Raw genomic sequence first — 18,675 nt, 5'->3', positions numbered from 1 at the left:
ACCTGTGCGGAGTATTTTCCCTCTAAACAAGCAGCTTCAACCACCCCAGTGATGGTACATACAGCAAACACTGCTATCAATTGACCAACATCGTCTCTTAGGCATGACAGTCCACAAAGAAAATTTCATCAGGGTCAGGGAGCGGTTCATCAACAATATCTGGTCTCGGTTTGGTGCATAGTTCAGTCACATCGAGACAATCGTGATCCTCACAATCTTCACCATCTGCATTTGGAATGGGCATCAATGTTGCGGGATTCAAAACAGAACACCTCTTCAAAGTAACATTTTCTGCAGCCAGTATAACTTGCTCATAACATGTCAATCGATTATTGGTGAGGTGCTGTGTTTTGGTCCTCGTCATCAACAATTCAACAGAGTGTGGCACATAAACTGTAAGTGGATGTCCCATGACAATACACTCACACATTTCAATACTGACACCTGTTGTAGCTGAAAAGTAGGCAACTGGTCTACGGACACCTCCATGATTCTGAGTCAGAACTGACAATGCACAACCTTCTCTCTCACAACAGAACAAGGTGAAAGCCTTGTTGTAATCAAGCATTCCCAAAGCTGGAGTGCAACACAGGGCGTCTCTCAACCTTAAAAATTACATCAAACAGTCATTGTCCCATGGTACCGGATCACTCACATCCTTGTGCGTCAGCCGTTGTAAAGGCTTCGCTTTAAAGGAGAAGTTGGGAATCCATTGACGACAGGAGCCAACCATCCCCAAGAACATTCTGACCTCTCTCTGAGTAGTAGGCACAGGCATGTTCATAATGGCCTCAATACGATCTGGTGACACCTTCCTCTTGCCCTTCTCAATTCTGAGACCCAAATACTGCACTTCACTCAGACAGTACTGCAACTTGTTTGGGGACACCTTGTGTCCATTCTCTGCCAAATGATTCAGTAAATCAATGGTATCAATCCTACAAGCGTCTTCTGTTACTGAGGCAATGAGCAAGTCATCGATGTACTCTCTCACTAAACGTGAACAGCCCAAGCAGCATGATGCGCTGAGCTCCTCTCCCAAGACTTTCCAAATATGAACTGGGAGTGACTTTAACTAAACTTATTGGCAGCAAATCATTAAGCGCAATTTATACAGCTGACCCTGCCTTTCAAGTTTACATACATGTGATATTCTCACGCTCGTACCTTCAGCGAATTAATCTGGGTGAACTCGTCTACCCTCAGCTGTTTTCTGAAGCCCTCAATTGCTCTTCCTTGCGCTTTGAATAATTGCATCAATTCAGCTTGCTCAACCGTTATATGTCCTGATGATGATCTCGAACAGTTGAGATTGAAACGCCGTTGACCCTTTACAACAAAACTCTTCCTATTCTATAAAGTTGCTTGAGGAGTTTTACACTATTGTTGTCAATGCGATGCCGTTTTAAACTTCACCATAACTCTGCACGTCACGCCTCTTTCACTTATTGTGTGAGCACCTCAATTCTATTGTTGTGGAAATAAATGTTTCACATGAACTGCCTTATGTCCCTATGTACATTATTAATTTTTTTGCTCCTTTAAAATAATTAATCTTCAACTCTCTAACCATAAGTGCTCTCCTTAGGATCACTTTATTATTGGACCTTTTGGCCACACCCGAACCATTGTTTTTTTACCGCGGGAATCCATTGACGACAGTAGCCAACCATCCCCAAGAACATTCTGACCTCTCTCTGGGTAGAAGGCACAGGCATGTTCTTAATAGCCTCAATACGATCTGGTGACACCTTCCTCTTGCCCTTCTCAATTCTGTGACCCAAATACTGCACTTCACTCAGACAGTACTGCAACTTGTTTGGGGACACCTTGGGTCCATTCTCTGCCAAATGATTCAGTAAAGCAATGGTATCAATCCTACAAGCGTCTTCTGTTTCTGAGGCAATGAGCAAGTCATCGATGTATTGCACTAGAACGGAGTTCTGTGGCAACACAATACTCTCAAGATTCTTCTTCAAGATCTGATTAAAGATCGATGGACTCTCTGTGTACCCTGAGGGATCCGACACCACGTTAACACACGATTTTCCAGCCGGAGAGCAAAAAGAAATTGGCTTTCCTCATGAAGTGGGATCGAGAAGAATGCTTGACACGTCAATCACTGTAAACCATTCAGCTTCGCACGGAATCTGAAACAGGATCACAGATGAATTCGGTACCACCGGACAGCATGGAACAACTATCGCGTTGACCGTTCGCAGGTCCTGCACTATCCTGAATTTCCCACTCGGTTTCTGTAGTCCCATGATAGGTGAATTACATGGGCTACCCATAATCTCCTTCAGAATTCCCTGCTTGATCATAGAATCAATTACAGATTGGATCCCTGCAATAGTCTCAGGTGACAAATTGTACTGAGGTGTCCTAGGGAATTCTATGTTCGACTTGACCTGAATCTTCACTGGCTCTACACCTTTAAGCAATCCAATCTCCTCTCCAGTGAAATCCCACACATCGAGTAACATAGAATCCCTCAAATCAAGTGGAAGTTCCTCCACTGTCAGTGCTGGGTACATTTCTATACACAAGTGCTGATTTGCAACTTTAAAGTCGCGTCATCATCCTTTGTCTGTACTTCAACTCCCTTCAGTGTACAATAGATGGTGCAATTCAGTTTGCACAACAGATCTTTCCCTAACAGGCAAACTGAAATTGAGTCACACACCACAAACTGGTGTCAATCTTGGAAAGTTCCTATTCTCACAGGAATTGGCTCGGTCAATGGACAGGTCATTTTCTTACTTGCTACACCAACAACTTGGATTGATTGTCCCGAGAGGGGTAGGTTAGGGACTACTGCGGATCTTACAGTAGACCGGGTAGCACCAGTGTCAACCAGAAAGGTGGTAGGGTGACCATCAACATCTGCTTCTACAAATGGCCCCCTCTGATCTACCTCCAAGACTGCTCCAATTGTGCAGTCTTCCTCCCCTCTCAGGCACCGTCATGCCAACGGGTCTGAACTGAACTCCTCATATCCTTCGAACAAGGGCATCTGTTGACAAGTCCGAGCTCCCTGCTCGACATATTGAACTTTAGGGGGCTGGGGAACATGTACCTGCGGACTAATAGTCCTCCCTTTCACCAGCCTTGGCCTAGTCACTGTCGGGGCTACCTCAGGTACAGGTACCTGAGCTATCTCTACTTCTTGCTGCACCTGATTTATTGGATTCAAGGGACACTCGCGTTTCCAATGTCCAACCTGGTGACAAAGATGACACGCAGTGGTCTTCTTCAATGTCGCCACATCCATTCCTGTCTTGGGATCAACTGATTTGGGTTTTCCCTGACCTTGGACACTCTGATTCCCTCCTTGATTATTTCCTTGCCTCCTTCCTAACGTCCCTCCGCTAGACTGAGCTTGAGCCGTTTGCATCTGAACAAGCATCAATTTATCCTTCAACTTCCTATGCTTCGATTCTATCTCATCACTACAGTACCTGGCATACCGCAAGATCTCATCCACTGGTTTGTTCTGCCAGCAAATCAGATGTTGCTGTATCATGAGACTAACCTTTGGTCTCAACCCCAACACAAACTTCGAAACAAACTGTCCCATGTCTTTTGTATCTAAGGCATCCAATCCACTGTACTGCTTGAAGGCCTGCAAGAGGCATTCATAGTACTGATGCACTGTCTCTTTTGGCTCTTGGACTGTCCGATCTATCTTAACCCAATCAATATCCTGAGGTGAAATTTTCGACTTTAGCCATGTAATCACTTGCTCAAACTTCTTCATGACTATGGGTGACGGACCATTCGACACAGGATCTCTTTCGGGCTTCGAAGTCGGCCATTCAACTGCAATTTTACATGCAGACCATAAATCGCCTGGAACCACAATGTCAAACAACGTGTTCAAATCAATCCACAACACCTTCGAGATCTTAACAAACTGATCAACCTGCTTATACCACTCGACGGGCTTCTCCCGCAAGCGAGGAAAATCATTCGTAAATGCAGCCAAATCACCCCTACTCCAAGGCACATGCACATACCCTCCATTCTGTACCTCTCGGGAAGGGAAATTTCCGATATCTATATTGGTTCATCCCCAAAAACGTGGGGTATGTCCCTCGGGCACAGGTAAAAAGTCCTTCCAATTAAAGATTTCTCTTGTTGATGTGATTCTTAAACACAAAGATTTGTTGAGATTTGAAAAAACAATTCGTCTTAATTAATATGTTGCTTCACAATTCATTTGAATTCATTTGATTTTGTGGTTCATACTTAATGAACTTCAATTCCCAGAATGCATTTGAACTTGATGGATTTACATCGTTTATTCTTGTTTCAGATTATCCCATCCCAATGCATTTCGGCTTAGTAGCCTTCGTTTGGGGATATTCTGTAAATGAGGTTATTGAGAATGTGGTGAATGCACTTTTACATGACGAGAATGTTCGGTTAGTAAGCAATGGTGATTGGTGATGGCTATCGTTCAGCTAAACATAAATAAGGGCAGTGTGTTAAGTGAACGGTATTACGTGTTTACAAAGGTGGTGGCGTGAATGAATACTTGAAGTGACCGATGGGTTTACTGAGAATAGTGAATATAGTTAGAAACTAGGTGAGCCGAAAATCAGTGACCGGAGGCTCGCGTGTGTGTGAACGGAGTTCTTTAATACGTGATGTTGCAGCGCTAGCTTTAAATCTGTGGTGAGCGAGAACAAAAACACCCCGGGGTGCTAACTGTATCTCGTACGCATGCCGGAATAAATGGAAGTTGAACGTAAACGCTTATCGATAACAGCCGTTAGAGGAAACGTGAGCGTTCTTCTCCGTGAATCGGGTACACATGGTGCTGCTGTGAGTTCCGGATGTTGCATGCAGGGAGGGGTGGTTTATATGAGTATGAACGGTTACGTGGGGCATAGAAATAAAAAAAGGGGTGCCGGTGAGAAAGTGACAGAGTTACTGAATGAAAATAAGAACCATTCTGTGATCGGTGAGGGTATGACAGTCACAGTATTGAACAAAGTAGGCTACTGGGTCAAAAACATTAAACATTGCATAAACAAAGATTGGAAGATGTACATGAACAGTATTAAAAGATGCAGAAATGTATATGATGGAGAATACCATGTCGGTGATAAACTAATATAAAAAGGACATAATCAAAGATAACATAAGTATTCTATGCGTTCGTTCATGCCTGACGGTTTCAAAGAGTTCAAAACGAAAATCCAATGATTTTCACGTTGCAGCAAAAAATTGCTGAAGGAAGAGACAATCGCAATTTTTTGCTGCAACGTGAAAATCATTGGATTCGTCTACTTCTGCTTTCAATCTCACTACATCTAACATCCTCCCTTTCAAGGCACCCTTCAATATTTCTCGACAAGCCGCCCCATTCCGTTCATCGTACTCGCAGTTCTGTCCTCGAGACCTATTCTCTTCTGTCATATTCCTAGAGACTGGTCGGCTTCTTGAATTATCTTGCTCCTCACTCTCTACGGTTCTCTCACACTGATTCCTTACAGGCGGTACCCACATTCTCAAATCTGATCTTGACTCGGCCAAAGACCTTGGTCTCATTGATCTCGTATCCACCTGTCCCCTAGAGGAATCTGCGGTGGCTGGCAATGGCGTACTCCATTCTATAGGTTTAGGAGTCTGCTCCATTCCCCTCACTGTTCCGTTTCCCTCTACTACACTCCTTGATCCTGCAGCTGACGGTGCCAGACTCTCTCTTGATCTGGGTCGTAAACTGAAACAATGGGTCAAATGGTAACCGGTACCTTTAAAGCATCTGGTAACCTCACACCTCTCCCAACCTCTGTGCTTGCTACAGATTTAATTTTCATGTCCTCCGTTCCTGTCGAGATTTTCCCTACTACTTTCACCTCTGACTGAGTCTGTAATCTACTAGTCCCTTCCGCTTGAACCGATTTCCCTTCATAGGAATCTGGATTAAATGAAGGCAGTCTTTCGGATAACAACCACTCTACCAAGCTGCCGTCCGAATCACTGTCATCCTCATCTACACTCTTTGTTGTAGCACTGTCTGTTTCTCCAGTAGTGAGTACAGTCTGTCTCCCTCTATAGTCTCTACTCTCCACCTCTTCTCTAACGCATCCCACCTTGTATCCTGGAATGACTTAATTGACTTCTTCACCCTTTCTTGACTTCGATCTCTTTTCCTGTCATGCGCTGCTCCGATCCATGCATGCAATGCCTCAAACTGAGTTGGTCTCGGCAGGGGTCGCAACGAAGACATTACAGATTTCAACTGATACGAAACCTCCAACCTGAAAGTACCATATCGTGGGAAAGCCAGTTCTCCCTCAGCATGTGTCATTTTATGCCAATTTTCAAGCCAAATTATAGCATGCAATCCCACATTCCTGGCCATATAATGCACCGGAGTATCCTCAGGAGGGGCTTCTTCTCCCTCTCAAGTAACCACATGTTTGTCACCTCTACATAATTCTCGGAAAATCTTAAAACATTTCATGATAAACAAATTTTTGATCGCACACAATGTTTTCGTTCACTTCCTGATGTCAAATCACCAATAGCAGGGCGACTCACACCAACCGACCTATCGCAGCGCGACACCTTCTGAAGTCACACTGCCTCCGCTCGCAGCAGTCCCCCTCCTTCACAATTCGCGTCACACCCTTGCATTCGTCCCATTCACACTCTGAAGTAATTATCTGTCCACAAAACGACCGGACAATCACTTCTCTGACTGCCTCCGACAGTCTCTCGAACTTGTTGACCTTAACTGGCAACTGTCTGTCTGCGAAACGACCGGACAATCGCCTCAACTGATAGGTTTCAATCACTCAATGTTCCACATACAACAACCCACGACCAGCGTTGGTTACTCATGCAATCGCACATTCGCTCCCCCTATCTCGGTCTGGGTAATCGATGACATCTCACGATCCCCTTTCGGTGGTCAACATAATCTACCTTGGGTGTCTTCTACACCACAGTCACTTAAGCTACTCATCGAGCCTAAGATTTTCCCGGGCTGCGCGCGCTCACAGCCTGATCTCACAATCACTCAACACTCACTCCAACTCCGCAAGATATCACACAATCAAATCAACACCGCAATTTACAAAACATATCATCCTATTCATACTCACTCCTCCACGAACTGCTGCTGTCGGCTGCACAGCTACTCTCCATCAATCTCCATCAGTTTCTGTCGTCCGCCTCTCACTTTCCGATGGGTCACCATCACTTGACTTCTATGGGCCTCTAGAATCTCTTATCTTGATCTAGATCTCCCCTCACTATCAGAGATAACCATCCTACTCTGCTACCAACTGATGACGCCGGATTCTTGCCTACCTTACCATCACCAAGAATCCTCTCAGATCTTTTTATCTGCTAAATAGTGTAGAGGGGAGGAAATTCAATTCTTAGTACATAATCAACCGAATCAAATCTCAGGTTCAAAGGACCACTGACTCCGAATCTAAAATTTTAGGATTTTATTACAACCAAGAATAACTGCACATACAAGCACCTCAATATAAGGTGAAGGAAATAAATGGGCACTAATACAAAGGAAATTCTACGTAAGAGTCTCATTCGACTCAGAATAAGAAGAATAATCAATTCCAATAACATCAGAAGTGCGGAAATTAGTCCAAGCTCTACATTAGAAGTCATTAGCTTAAAAGAAAAACAGTTAGACTATCCCTACACTATAATAATACAACAAGGAGTCTGTCAGTCTGAAAAGTGGGCACAGTCACCAAAGGGATAGAGATAAGCGTAGAATATGGAAAAGGAGCCTCAGAGTGCTGTATGATTTCTTTGGATTTCCATCAATAACCAGTGATTGGTGAATGTCATCATCTGGATATCCAAACCTTCCCACCACTGTGATTCACTCCATCTTGGAGTTTCATTCGTGGTATGTTTTTTGACCGGAGCACCTGTTTGAGGCCCGGGGAGGGGGAAGGAGAGAGGACAGCCAAGCCACTAGCTAAGGCAAAATCTGTGGGTATATACCGAAATGATATATAAGTGGTGCAGTGCAGTAAAGTGAAACATTAAAAAAGGATTTAGAGGAAGAAAAAGATAGTTTATTGAAAGATATTCCTGCCAATCCTTATTTAAAAATGGTGCAGAGACAGCTTCTAACAAATAGGCTGTTTGACAATAGGGTCGACATGTTTCAGCCTGCTTGCCCAGAGGGTCAAATGGCTTTCGTCAGGACCTTCAAATTATTTATCGCTACTGCAACAATAGTGAAAAATAAACTGTGAAAATGTTAAAAAATACGACCTTTTTGTGGTATATGACTTCTTCGTACTGTCAGTCTATATATGAAAATCTGTGGAAATACGAAAGAAAACCAAAGGCAACAGAGTAAGGAGAAACATTGAGCATACTCTCGCACGGAAAACTGTACCCAAATCTCTAGTGCTTACCTGATCAGCACGAGAAGTGAACCTCACCTCACCAGGTAACAACTCAGGTATGAAGGAGGCCCCGCCCTGGAAAATTGAAGAAAGTGCGGGAAAAATAAACAAACTATGAACCCTGAGGTACACGGTTCAAGATTTAAAATTGAGACATTGCTCTGAATGTCCCATATACGCTCTGTTTTTAAACTCTGTAGTGACTTCCCCCGATAGATAAGGCAACACCCAAGGTAAAGGATCAATGATGATTATAATGGCAGCTACGCAATTGTTCCAGTTGATGGAACACGCAATGCGTGATTTCGCCAGGTTTTAAGGTGATAGTGAGGAAAAAGACCCCTTACCTCTCCGTCGGTACCTCGATGTAGAATCTGAGCCGTTTGGGAGGTAACCGGAACATCAGGTGTGTTGTGTTAAGAGCATATGCATTCGTGAAGTGGTAGCCTGATTCGTCAGAACGGAGCCAATCGGTTCCAGGGTTTAGTTTGTACTGGCTTCTGATTTGGCCACAGAATGCCCGAAGTCTCGCGGGACTTGAAAAATGACTACAGAATGACGTCAGTGTTTCAGGAAGACGTAGTTCTGTATGTATATGCGCCGTGGTCAAGCTTTATCAAACAACGTGATATGGACATTCTACCATGTTGTAAGTGCACAAGCTGAATCAATCTATGAAATAGCTAATAAATAGTCTACTGTCATAAATAAGGGGGCATAGACCTCGGTGAGATCGTTATTAAACACCATAACAAGGGTCTCAAAAAGTCGACACCTTACTTAACAAATATCATATGAATATGAACCGCTAGTAAATAAGCTGACGTTGAAGGTTGAAGTGTGTATAGCTGAATGGACTAGCTATAAATGTTCAGTATGTTTATAAAAACGAGATAGTATGAGGGCTTAATCACTGTCTCAAAATGAACATTGACCTGTATGTATTTATAATAAGATCCACGGGATGTCATCATTTAATCCTTTCTGAGCACTGTAAGTTTTGAACACCCAACGTTGTTCTTTTAGAAACAGAAAGCGAGATATATCGCTTACATGAGATGGGATGAAGGGTTTTTCAAGGACTGTCCACCAAAAGTCGTTGGCTTGGTGCTTAGCCTCATTAAAGTGGCGTGTAAGTCTTGTGTTGGTCTTTTTACAGCGAAAAGTGCTCTTGTGTTCTAGCATCCGCAGTCTGACTTTGCGGGTGGTCATCCCTACATAACGAAGTTTGCAGGGGCATTCGATCATGTAAATTAGATTGTCGCTGTTGCAGTTAGTAAAAGTTCTTTGGTCCCATGGTGTATTAGTGCCTATATCTAATGTTGTAGAATGGCTAGTTTGTGGGCATATTGAGCACGTACCGCATGGGTGGTGTCCTTGTACTGCAGGTAGGTCCCATAAGGTGCCAATAGAGCGTGGTCTTTCTTCACGAGGTCTTGTATGAACCAGTTTATCTCTAAGGTTGCTTCCTCGCTTAAGAGAAAACAAAGGTAGTTGTATTTTCTCTTTACACGAGTTCAAGAGGCGCCAATGTTTTTTCACACACTTCTGAATCCCATTAGTGAGGGTGCTGAAAGTGTGGACGAAAGTAAGCCGTTCCAGCGGTGGTTTTACAATAGGTGGCTCGATCAATGCTTCTCTGTTGTTGTTAGAGGCGCGTTTGAACGCTTTCTTGATCAGAGATCTTGGATATTGTTTGACAATAAGTTGTTCTGTGAGCTTCTTTGCATGCACCTGATATTTGTCAGATGTGGAACAATTGCGTCTTACATGCAAAAACTGTCCGTAGGGAAGGTTATCTCTCAATGATTTAGGATGTTGACTATCATATCTCAAGAGAGAATTACGGGACATTGGTTTTTTGTACAATTCGCTTTCTAGTCCGGTTGGGGTACTGAAGATGGAAAGATCTAGAAAGGCTAATCTCTCTTTATGAGCTTCCACTGTGAACCTCAGAAAATTATTTCTAGTGTTCAACCAGTCTAAGAAAGGTGAAACCGAAGGCAAACCGAAGGCAAATCTCCACGCCAGATTACCAAAATGTCGTCAATATAGCGCTTCCATAATCGGATTGAGTCGCTAAAGGGGTTGTCATCATTAAGTACATGTGTTTGTTCGAAGGAATGCACATAAAGGTTGGCTAAGCTTGGAGCAAAAATGCTTCCCATGCTGGTCCCGGAGACCTGCAGGTATATGGTGTCTTCAAATTTGAAAAAATTTTCTTTCCCTACACTATCTCTAAAGTGACATCCCTACTTAGCATTTCCCTCCCAGGCAAGAGAGTAAAAAGGTGTCAGAAGTGAAGACTTCCTTAGAAGTAAATTCACATAGTCAGAGCTCGTTCTAAGATGCTCCTTCTAGCTTCCCACCTAAGCCTCAACTGCTTCACCCTCGGGGCACTGTCCCTAATACAAAATCCCAAAAACATAGAACACGCCCTTCGGTACACCTCTTCGGCCAGGTCTTCTTCCAGTACTTTTCCAGTGAAACTTGTATCCCATCCAACAACGGTTAGCTTGATCTTGGATCCCAGGCACCTTCTCCGCTGAAAGTATCATCTGTAAATGCCAATGTATTCCCCTGTTGGCTTCTCGTACCATCCTAATTCCTAAAACAAAGACCTAGTCTCTCTAACGAGCTAAATGTCCTTGCACCTGCAACAGAAACATGGGAACCAAAAACTTTTCACTTCTCTAAGATTTTCCATCATCCTGAAACCCAAAGCCTTTACCAAGGGAAATCATTTTAGACCTACAGCATGTAGCTAACATAAGAAATTAACAGGCCTTTCTCTTTAAACGTATATACGATCAGGCCTTTACACACAATTTAAACACACTCCTAAAACATACTGTTTAAACACACATTTCTGAAGTCTCACTATAAGCATTAATTTAATTATTCTTATACGTGAATAAGCAAGCTACACGTGCAACTTTAATATGGTACATGTTTAAACCTAATACATTGCATTACACGAAACCAATCATTATGCATTGACTAAAAAATACATTGCAATGATCTACGACATTTCTCTTCATGAAAAACATGGTTACGCGTCTAATCACACCTATGTTAAGCGACTCTAATGATACATTTCTACGTCACATCTTAATACTACTTCGATTAATATGTGGGTGCGGACTAACAGTGAATATGATGCACCCCTACAAATTTCAGAATAACGTGGCGCTCTATCAAACACACATGAAGCAGTGCCACAGACAGCGAGCAAGCAAAAGAGAACAGAATTATCGATGCAGCCACGGGTGACAAAACACCGAACAGAATTAACCATAATATGAGAGGACAGACATTGTGAGACAGGAGAAGGAGGGGGCCCGGCAGTTTCAATTGTCGCCCTCGGAGCTGAGGAATCACGACTCCCAGCTTTGGCTCACCATCCTGTGATTCTGGGCACATCACGTTATCTCATTATGCCTAGAACAAGTGTAACTAGTCTGTTTTTTGTAAAGCACTCCGGTGCAATCAGGCCAAGTATGCAAAACAGACAATACATTAAAAAACATATGGCATCAGCAAAACAAATACATATGGACGGAGCTTATGATAATGAAATACTCCAGCAGGAAATATGATAAACGAATATAACAAAAGAGTGGTTGTGTCAAACACGTATCGAAAGAGAGAGCAACACACATGAAGCAGTGCCACAGACTGTGAGCAAGCAAAAGAGAACATCATTATCGATGCAGCCATGGGTGGCAAAACACCGAACAGAATTATCCATAATGTCAGAGGGCAGACATTGTGAGGCAGGAGAGGGAGGGGGCCCGGCAGTTTCAGCTGCCACCCTCGGAGCTGGGGAACCACGAATCCCGGCTTCGGCTCACCATCCTGTGATTCTGGGCACATCACGTTATCTTGTTATGCCTAGAACAAGTGTAACATGCAATTTACCTCATAATTACTCGTCAGGGACACCCCGAAAGCCACAGCCTGCAGTATGCAAAGGGCCACCCACCCTTGACAAGGGTTTGCTACAATAAGGGAGGGGAGATATGAGGCAGGCAAGAACAAGCCGACGAGTGGTGTGCGCGCACGAGAGGGAAACAAAAGAGGGCGTGAGAGCGAGCACCAGGCCATCTGTTTTGAATTATCGCACCCATGTCTGGGCATGATAATTCAAAACAAATGGCGCCCGTGCGGGTAACCGCAAGCCTTAGGCCGTGAGCGGTTACATTGGCTGGGAAAGGCGGGACACCGCCTTTACCCAATTGCATGCTGTCTTTTTTTTAAGACGCACGCAAAGGCCAATGAAAATAATGCTGAAAAAACCCGCACGAGTTTGTGAAAAGTGGTGGCCAGCTCCAAGAGGCCCTCTCCTTAGGGCAGTGCATGTGCGCTGCACTAAGGCTCGACCTAAAAAGCACGTACATTTCTTCTTTGTGACAAAAAGCATGTGAAGTCCACTAACAATCCCAAAATGCTGTGCCAGAGTGGCTGAACTATTTCCCCTATTCCCCAATAAAACAAGCACTGGCAAAGCCAATCGGGCTTTGTGACCTATTGGCTTTTTCAATGTTTTTAGCCATGCTACACAGCATCCTGCACTGGATCCACTGCCACTATTTCAATGACAACTGAGCTTTTACAAGGAAAGAAAGAAAGAAAGAAAGAAAGAAAGAAAGAAAGAAAGAAAGAAAGAAAGAAAGAAAGAAAGAAAGAAAGAAAGAAAGAAAGAAAGAAAGAAAGAAAATATGTAGCTAATATTTTTTCAATGCCATGGTCATACCACTTGAGGTTTAGGAACATCCAAATAAAAATTGGTAGCTAGTCCTTCAGTGTTATAGTTCTAGAGAGGATTCATAGTTGAAAAAGCTTATTGTGAGGAAATGTAAGGCATCGAAAAACTAGTGAATGTTAAATTGATAAGAGATTCCAAGCTAGCAACGATGGAGGAGACCATGGACGGATGGCAGGCTGAATGGATGTGCTAGGTATTATCCTACAAAGTAACCAGAACCACCAAAAACGGAAAGGAAACTACCCACATTTGAAACCTACGTGTATCCACCCTTCCATCCATACATCCATCCCAGCCTGTTAATAAAAGACACGACAGCCAGAGTAAAGAACCTTGCGGAATGCAAAAGACTGCCTCCATTCAAGTTTTGGTGAAACTCAGATGACCCGTTTAGAAATAGGCCCTCATTCTGAGTTTCCTGAAGTAGTATCCTGGGGGAATTCTGCTCCACACCATTCTATTTTTTCCAATTTCTCTAGGCCCAGAATCACTGGGTCTTCCGAACTCCAGACCAGTGGTGGCTCCTCCGCTTACGTGGAAAAGCATCGCCCCACTGACTTCAATAGGAAAAATAAAATGATAATAATGTATCGTTATTATCATTTTATATTTCCTATTGAAGTGAGTGGCTCGCGGGGCAGGTCGGGGCTGGCCAGAGCAGGGAGAGGAGTGGTTTGCACTCCTTAAGTGCGCATGACTGATTGGTCGGCCCTCTTGGCTGCCCAAACAGTCTTGCGCACTTTGAATCTTCCCCACTAGGCTTGCTTTACACAGCCTGGTGAGGAACATGCAAAGCCTCCCAGTCCCCGTTTGAGCACCATGGTTCGGCGCTTAGACCAAAAACAATGCTGCATTGCAGCGTTGTGATTGGCTATGTTGAGTCTAGGAGCCCAGATGCTTTCTGCTCCTTCCTGCAGCCTGCGGAGACAGGAAGAAGAGGACGGAGAAGAGGCGGTGGCCAGCCTGCCCAGGTAAGTGTTTTTTTAATAATATTTTGTTCCGCCCTGCACTCCCCCACCCCAGCCCACCACTAACGATCGGCAGCAACCACTACTGCTCCAAACTCAATAATTCCAGGTCCAGAAACACCAGACACTGACCTTTCAATGGAGGTGCGACCAGGCTGCAAAGGCAGCAAGAGACAAGCAACAAAAGCTCTCCCCTCACTGACTCTGCCTTCCCATCCACAACAATATCACCGGCCTGAAAACAGTCACCACACACATGTACCACTAGGGCCGGACTGGCCATAGCGGGCACCGGGCGTTTCCCCGGTGGGTCGCCATGGTGGGGGCTGGCTTAGTTACTGCGGGCCGGCAATATCGCCCCCCTGTAACAAAATCGGCTGAAACCGGACCTAACAAACAGCTCGGTCGCACTCCCGCCCTCCACCTCAGGGGGGGGGGGTGGCCGAGCAGTTTGCCAGGGCCAGTTTCAGTTCCCAGTCCGGTCCTGTGTACCACCTTCTCAAAATCCAAGAATTTGTGTCCATTGTATACACAAGAAGGAGAAAAACATGCAAAATAGACCCTGGTATTTCCGAGTCTGCGTGTTAATCCCCATTCCAAGGGAAATTACTTGTAATCCCTTGATTTTGGTGCTGGGACAACAGCTGCAATCAGAGATTCCGGTTCTGGCCTACCTCCACACCTAAATCCGGGAACAGGTAAGGAGGCCCATAGCCTGCAACAATCTCAGTTTTCATTGGTCAGAACAAAGATACCTACAGCCAACCACTATTGAGGAGCTAATTTAATCTCTCGGGCCATTATTATGAAGGATATTATTATATATAGCTGTGTAAAAGAACTGACCTACTCTGTAGAAGAAAATTATGACCAGATTTAAACGTATCTTTGGATTTTATTTGAAACAGGAAAACTGTGGCAATCGGAGCCGTGTGTGCCGTAATGAGCTTTACTAGCTCGTGACCGGTCTAATTGGCAGGTTCTGCCCCGGCTGCAAACAGTGGGTCACTTGTGTGTGTGGGGTGAGCATGGCGGCCGGGAAGTATGGGGATTGGCTCGTGGCCCCGCGCCAGCTTGGAAAAGACCAGGCCTGCGACGACTGCCGGGAGATCAGAGGCAGAAAGGGCCTCAGTTCATCTACCATATCCTGGGCCAAACCCAGGAATAACATAATTAAAGCAATCGCCAGATGTACAAATTGTTTGACGAAACATTTACATTCAGAACAAGAGTTAGGCCAGCAAGGCGTGCTGCCAGCCTGATTATTTATGTTAAAACTTTGCCCAGAGAGCGATACGCCTGACTGGAGGACAGAAGCAACCCAAACAAAAATATGTTGTTCTAATTTGTACGCGCATATGAAGGTTATATCTACAGAGTGCGCCGAGAGCCCGGAGCACTAACTCAAGATAGTTTCATGGCGCTAGATAACAAGTTTGACTCATCAACAATGCGTATGCAGGCAAGCTGACGTCGCAATTTTTTAATACCGAGACCTTCATTCACTAAAGTTTTCTGCATGACGCAAAAATCAGTGCCAATAACCATTATAAAGGCCCGTGAACGCGTTATGTGACCAGGCACAAAAACTTTAGCAGATAAAGGCCAACTATTAGAATGGGTAAAGTTCACAGTGCCATTCTGTATTGAAGGGTAGTTGGGTGATTAGGGGAACCTAAATGACAGGGCATATAAGATGTTTGCCTCCCTTGGTGGTCGATCGCCCCACAAATCTCGGCAGGGAGCCAATTTCCACTGGCTGCAGGACAGTCTGCCAATCTCTATTTGTGGCTCACTAGGTGGCCTAACCCTGCTGCTCAAACGTTTCATGATCTTCCCTTGGGTAAAATACTTTTTGGGAAAGATTGTAATATTTTAGCATAATTATTATGGAAAATGTTAAATATGGTGGGCAAGCTAAAACATCACAGTGGGGACTAAGGGGCACATGCATCAAGGTAAATACCGGTCGCAAACGGGCCGATTCGCAGAATCGGCCCCTTTGCGACTGGTATTTTGCCAATTGGGAGGCATCAACCCAAAACCCATATTTTTGAAATTACCTAAATTGCGAATGCTTTTAGGGAATCGCAAATCGCGATTCCCTATTTGGGATGCATCAAGCCTTTCCTAAATGCGACTTCGCATTTAGGAAACGCTAATTACCATGAACTGCAAGTTGATAGTAATTTGCAAAAACTTTGACAAACGCACAAAAGTGCATTTTTCAAAGTGCAATGTGGTGTACACATATGCCCTTAGGGCATATGTGTGCACCACGTTTACAAACATAACATTTTTGGGGGTGCAGCAGGGTGGTCTTTAAGCCCCTTAGCACCCTTCAAATTGCATTCGCAATTTGCCAGTACCTATTTGGTACTCACAAATTGCGAATGACTTCCCATTCATTCCTATGGGCCTCTAGGCCCATAGGAATGAATGGGAAGGCATTCCTTAATAGCGAGTCGCGATTTGCGAGTCGCTATTAAGGAATTTGTAGGAATCACAATTTTTTTTGCGATTCCTATATGCATAAGGAATTGCGATTCCTAAATAGCGATTCCCTAAAAGTCACTATTTAGGAAGCGCAATTCCATACTTTGATGACTGTGGCCCTAAGTGTTTTTCCTCAAAGAAATGGGGCATGCACCTATTCAGTGCTGGTATTCAATTTATGATTTACAAGTTGCAAGAGGGAAAGCACTTGACGTAAAACAGAGTGGTGTTCTTTAACAAAAAGTTTGGAAACTATGGGGCCTATTTACAAACTGCATTTGGTGGTACGTTAGTAGCATTACATTAATGCTACTAATGTAATACAAACAGTGCTTAATTAGTAGAAAAATAAGTGCCAGGGCTCTCATCAAGAGGCCACTGCACCTTGCAGCACACATTGCCCCTGTCATGCTGCCAATGACAGTAACAACACAACTACTTACCATCACACTCCTACAAGTGTGACAATTCGGACTATTCCAGGCCCCCAACGCTGTTAGAATGGCTTGGGCTGCAAGTAACAGTCATTTTTAATGTATATTGGATTAGTAATTAATTGTTGTTCTGGTCATCTTTAGATTAGCCAGACAGCACCACCTTGTGACAGACTGTCACAAGTCTGGTGTTGACAATTAAGTGCCGGTGCTGAGCAGATGAAACCACCGGCTCAAATGAAGCACTGACTACAAAATGCTATTCACAAACCTTTTTGCAAAGGTCTATGCGCCCGCCTATTGTATCTCTTATGTGCAAAGATCTCCATCCAAACTGCAGACATCTATACTCAAGTAGGTATACTATCTAGTAGTAAATGTGGGAGGGACAAGGGGGAGTGGCTAGAAGAAGGAGAATACTTCTGACAAAAGGTGAAGGGTTTTAGGAGGGATAAGCACCACTCCGGACAAACACTGTCCCCCATTTGCTATTTAACGCGTTCGGGCCATCATAAGAAGGCGTGTGTGGACTGATCATTGAGGAACCCATGAGATCCATACATCGGCATAAATGGTCTCCTGTCATCCAAAGGACTGACTCTGAGGACAACGGGTTGCAATTGCTGTCCTCCCACAAGAAAGGACCACAGGAAGCAAGACTACCAATTGGATACGTTAAGGTTCTTCATCAATGGTACTGGCTCCGAATAAACTGAAAAAAGCTAGACTTTCTACCTGTGATGACTGCTGACTCTGTTGCTTACCAGGTGGGGCCTTCATTCATATCCTGGAGTCCTGGCCACTCCTGCAACCCTGTCGGGAAGGCATCTGGTGGATGCTCGACTGCCCTAAGGCATGCGACATCCAACCATCAGTTGAGCTAGCTCTACTACACCACACTGAAGAGGTGGAGGGAATGAATTCTCACAACAAACTGGGCCTAGCCACATCCCTCACATTGGCTAACCTGTGCATACTGCCCAAATGGAAATCCTCCTTATCGCCGACACTTCTGGAGTCGTCTGAGGTGGTCAGTTAAACAACTGCCCATGAGAGAGTAATATACAAGCTGAAAGACCAGCTCTCTAATTATGAGGAAAATGGGACTCTTTCCTGGTGAATCTTGCTTGATCTGTCATTCTGTACTCTGATACCAGCAGCCCTATATTAGCATGGCCCATGAAAGTCCAACCTGCAAGAGCGTCTGTAGCCCGCCTGCTGCCAACTATGATGTTACCCACTATCCGCATGCACTGTGACTGCCATATCTGTAGCTCAATGTGATAAAGGCACTGCAAAGGCCCTGTGGACCATCCACAGGAGTCCTTTTGATTAGTCTGTTTACTATCTTTTCTTTGTATTTCACATTAAAGTTTATTTATGTATCGCAAAGAAATTTATCAATGGTGGTGACATTTATCAAAGGTGATTGTGGTCACAAATCATTGGTGTGCATAGTGACTTGAAAAAAGGAGTGGTACCGCATTTGCCAACTAAAAGCTGCCCATCACAGGCAACTTCCACTTTGTGACTGTGGCTCGGGCGTTGGAGGGGCAGACAGCAGTCCGGGTGCCCCCCAAGTGGCCTTCACATTGTGC

The sequence above is a fragment of the Triturus cristatus genome, chromosome 6 (genome assembly GCF_964204655.1).
Source record: "Triturus cristatus chromosome 6, aTriCri1.1, whole genome shotgun sequence".
NCBI classification, from domain to species: domain Eukaryota; kingdom Metazoa; phylum Chordata; class Amphibia; order Caudata; family Salamandridae; genus Triturus; species Triturus cristatus.
This window is presented reverse-complemented; position numbering follows the sequence as displayed.